The sequence below is a fragment of the Castanea sativa genome, chromosome 12, assembly GCF_040712315.1.
Source record: "Castanea sativa cultivar Marrone di Chiusa Pesio chromosome 12, ASM4071231v1".
Taxonomy (NCBI): Eukaryota; Viridiplantae; Streptophyta; class Magnoliopsida; order Fagales; family Fagaceae; genus Castanea; species Castanea sativa.
In genome coordinates, this window is record NC_134024.1 from 19,151,592 (window position 1) to 19,156,324 (window position 4,733).

A 4,733-nucleotide genomic window follows, 5' to 3' on the forward strand; every position below is an offset into this window, starting at 1 on the left:
TTCTTGTTCCCCTGTTTAATTCAGGTAACACGTTATACATGTCAGGGCTAGGGGCTTAGGAAGCACCAGAGGAAACTCTACCAACAAAAAGTTAGAAATTTTTGTTTTGTGAATCATGATTCAGCAAAGAAAATAGGGGCAATACTTAGATAGTCCTGGAGCACTGCTCCAAGACTATTTAAGTATTTTCCAAAAACCAAAAGAAGTTTTTTTTTTTTTTTGATAGGTAAAAATATGTGCATTCAAAAAACACTACCTTATGCAAAAGACATAAGGCAGAGAGATAAGTACACAGGGAAGAGAAAGAGAAAAAAGAAAAAAGAGGATAATAAACTAAGAGCACAGAAGAGAACTAAGAAACATAGGGAGAGAATCACTAGAGGTGAGTCCCCAAGCCCTAGACCAATCAAACAGAGTGCCACTAAGAGAGGCCAAAAGCTGGTCTTCTGAGCTTTCCATGTCCTCAAACGTCCTCCTATTGCGTTCCCTCCAGAGACACCACATCAAACATAAAGGAGCTAAATTCCAAATGCTAGACGAATGCTTTCCAAGCCAATTCCACTAGCTGAATAGAGTATCCGCAATCGATCTAGGCAAGACCCAGGAAAACCCAAAAGATTTAAGAACCAAAATCCACAGTCTAGAAGCCTTTCCACAATGTAGTAACAAATGATCCGTCGTCTCCCCATTACTGCGGCACATGATACACCAATCGACAAAATCCAACCCTCTTCCCCTCAAATTATCCCCTGTAAGGATCCTATCCCAAACAGCAGTCCACACAAAGAAAGAGACACGCCGAGGAACCTTAACCTTCCAAACCCCTTTCCAAGGGAAGATAATAGGCGCAGAGCTTCTCAACTTATTGTAAAACGAACGAATATCAAAGACCCCGTTCTTTGTCAACTTCCATCGCATACGATCTACATTTTCGGTGTGAGGAAGATTGGAGCCTAATGTTCGAAGAAAATCATCCACTTCACGCATCTCCCAATCATTAGGACTCCGAATAAAACGAACATTCCAGCTTCTCCGCTCCTCAATCCCCAACCGTTCAAGAGAAGAGGCCACCGATGCCTCTTTATTGGATGCAATCCCATACACGCTCGGAAAAGACAACTGAAGAGGAGACTCCCCACACCAATGGTCAGTCCAAAGCTTCACTCTATCCCCCACCCCTACCTCAAAGTAAGTATTCTTGCTAAAATCCTCCCATCCCATGCGGATACTTCTCCATAAGCCACACCCATGTGCCCCTCTACCTAGCTTAGACTTCCATCCCCCCCAATCTTCCCCAAACTTAAGGGCTATGACCCTTCTCCAAAGCCTTGTCTCCTCAATCCCAAACCTCCATAACCACTTCCCTAGTAAAGCTTTATTAAAGGTAGTTAATTTCCTTACCCCTAACCCACCATTTTTCAAAGGTGCACACACCTTGTCCCATCCCACCAAATGAAGCTTGGAGTCCCCCCACAAGAAATCCCTTTGCAACCTCTCAATTTTATTGGCCACATGCGTAGGGATGGTAAAAAGAGACAGATAATAAGTGGGAAGACTAGACAAAGTGCTTTTAAGCAACGTTAGTCTTCCACCTTTTGACAGATACAACTTCTTCCAACCGGCCAACTTACGCTCAAAATTCTCCAAGATAGGATTCCAAACAGTAGGAGACTTGAAGGACGCCCCCAAAGGCATACCAAGATAGGTCATAGGCAAAGATCCAATCCGGCATCCCAAAAGCTCTGCTAAGACATGGATATTAGGAACCTCCCCAATAGGAACCATCTCACTTTTCAGCACATTAACCTTAAGACCTGTCACTGCCTGAAAACAAAGAAGAAGCATCCGAATATAAAGAATCTGCTCCTCATCAGCATCGCAAAACAGAATCGTGTCATCCGCAAACAATAGATGCGATACACAAACCCCTCCCCCTCGTCTACCGTGAGCACCAAAAGAAGTTGACGACATGTATTCGTGAATACTGGTGTTTTGTGTTTTGACAAGTGGCTTGAATAAAATAAAGGTGCAACACAGACACCTTAGTTGGGTTACACATATTGGAACCCTTGATAGTCGTAGCTAATGCATAATGTGGTTTAGCCGACATTGGTGCTCTGAAACCTTTTAACCTAGCCGACTTTGAAGACACATATATAAGCTTATGCATAGGTATGTGTTTACTTGAAAAAGTGAAAAACTTCATTATGAACAAGAAGTAAACTAACACCACTCAGCAATTCCTCTTTTGGACTTTTAACATCATACTCAATTACATATAAAATTTTCATACAAGGTTACATAAATCACAATGAGAATTTGTCAGAGAATCGTATAGAGTTTTTATACTAAAATTAATCAATATTACACATTTTCCTAATCAATATTACACATTTTTACTGTCTATATATTTTCTTTCATGACTTCCTTATAAAACTCTTGAGTTATTGAATTTAAAATAGCTAATTTCATAAAATTCAGATTTTTTTAGGGGGAGGGGGTAGAACCCAGATTGTAGTTCTGCCCCCGGGTGACAAGACGCACTAGAGTACCTCAACATAAGGATGAAATCAGATAAGACAGACCCACAACATCGTTCCATATCATCTATGATAACAACCACAGGGGAATTATTGTTTTCCTGTTCTCTGTATCATGATGCTAAGATGGACACATCGGCTGCCTGCTTAAAAGCAACATTTCAAACAAGAATTAAAAAACCCCTTTAACAAAAAAAACTTTAACTTGCATTTTATGCAGGAATGTCTAGACGTAAGTACTTACATCCAAAGTAGCCATTAAGAACTGTCTCAATAAACCGCTGAGGCAATCACCAATCCCATTCTTGGCTGAGAAGTCCTAAGACTAAAGGTTAGCCAAATGGCATCCGTGAGATTTCAAACAGAGGCCAACCTCTTCAAATGTCAGTAGATCATCAACAAACTCCATATTATCTGCCAATCATCAATTTAGACTGCTTATTAGAATATACATATGTGTGTGTATTCATCATTTCTGTTTGAATATACTTAAATATATAAGTGAGCAATACAAATCGTGTCTAACAATATATAAATTGCATCCCCAAAAGAGAAATTAAGACAGATATCATTACATGCTACTATACCAACCAGCACAAAGAACGCAAATGAAGGGTTTAGTCCTTATACATATACATCCAACAGCCGAACATACTACTAATATCTACTTGATATGTACTACCATTATCTGTAACCAAACTTTAAATTGATTACCAATATAAACAAGAACTTACTTGTTAGAACCAGGCCCGTGAATAATAGTTTAGAAGCATCAGTTACGATGGGAAAAGCCCGAGCTGCTTCAGCAATACCAGGAGTTCCAAATGATTTGATAGTATTAAAGGACTCACAAACCCAGCAATGAATTTCATCAAATACATTGGTATTGATACCCCTCAAAACCCTGCAAATATAAATCAAGATTCTCTATGGTCACTAACAAAAGTGAAGGAAATGAAACCAACGTTTGACATCTTATTGCACACACTTTTTTGTACGCACAGTGGAAATTGCACTGAAATGATGACCTGAAGTAACCATTACTAACTTGAAAATTATGACTTCAAGTTACGATTTCAGTTCAATTTTCAGCTGTATGTAAATGTGCGTGCAACAAGTAGTGTGTACCTTTTGCTACAATTGGATTGCAGGTTTTGCTGCGTTTGGCATTTGAAAAGTGGGACCCATGGCATTGTGCACGTTTTAGAGGAGAAATTATTTAGGTTTCAGATTTTGGCTGGTCTTACGGTACTGTTCACAACTCAGACAAAAATGTAAAAACGCGCGTAATCATGCATTTTGGGGTGTTATTGCACTATTTATACTTTTAAAAATTATTTAATTACAATATTTTTAGCAATAAGTTTTTAATTTTCAGCAAATAAGCGGTATAAAACAGACCCTAAAGTTTAATTCTCCCTTTCTCAAAAAAATTAAAAGGTTAGCTACCAAATTTCCTTAACCTGCATATTCTCTAATGCTCTAAAAATTGAAATGTTAGGTTCAAAATTCCTAAACCTTGATAGTGGAGCCTTCGGGTTTTCTCTGTTCCAGCTGACCTTTTCTCGGATTTTCGGGACGATGCTTTGTGAAGAACAAAGAACGGCTGTGGTGAAAATTTATATTTGCGCTCCATTTGCTTTAAACAAAAATAATAATAATAAAATAAGAGAAATTATCCCTTGTTTGGCTGATTAGAAAATGCGAGAAAAAATCAAAAATCAATTTAAACGGAAACCTGATTGAATCCCATTCGTTCAATTTGATTCTTTTAAGTATTAATCTTGAAAAGCTTTGAATATACCTGGAGATTTTTTTCAATGGTATCGGGTGCAGATTGAGTTGGTGAATCCGCCGCAGAAGCCGATCTAGGAGCCATTCACTGATACTGATCTCTCTCTCGCTTGCTCGCTAGGGTTCTCTATCTCTCTCTCTCTCTCTCTCTCTCTGTATCTATCTCCCGCTCTCTTTTTTGGCGGGAAATACATTCAGGGGTAAATACGTAAAGTTCAAGGTTGAGGTCTGGGTTCTATACAATGGACATTCACGTTTTAGTAAGCCCATGGGTTTTCCTTCGGCTTTGTTGGGCCTAGCTAACGGTCACTGAGAGTGAGACTGCAATTTCAGAAGGCCCAACCCAGGAAAAGGTCAAAGCGTGCCCGTTTGGTTAAGCTTTTAGGGCCGAAACGTATA

General features: G+C 39.2%; 1 long non-coding RNA gene across 3 annotated transcripts; it reads right to left on the reverse strand.

The window, feature by feature from the left end:
* Window positions 1-2,232: 2,232 nt before the first annotated feature.
* Window positions 2,233-4,519, reverse strand: LOC142621361 (uncharacterized). Of its 3 annotated transcripts, XR_012841758.1 has the most exons (5): window positions 4,345-4,519; window positions 4,059-4,146; window positions 3,275-3,444; window positions 2,785-2,954; window positions 2,334-2,683 (listed from the first exon to the last, which is right to left on the reverse strand). It is a non-coding gene; the product is annotated as an uncharacterized LOC142621361 (long non-coding RNA). The 3 variants fall into 3 exon arrangements; XR_012841757.1 differs by having other exon boundaries at window positions 2,233-2,683; window positions 3,275-4,179; XR_012841756.1 differs by having other exon boundaries at window positions 2,234-2,683; window positions 3,275-4,146.
* Window positions 4,520-4,733: the final 214 nt, after the last annotated feature.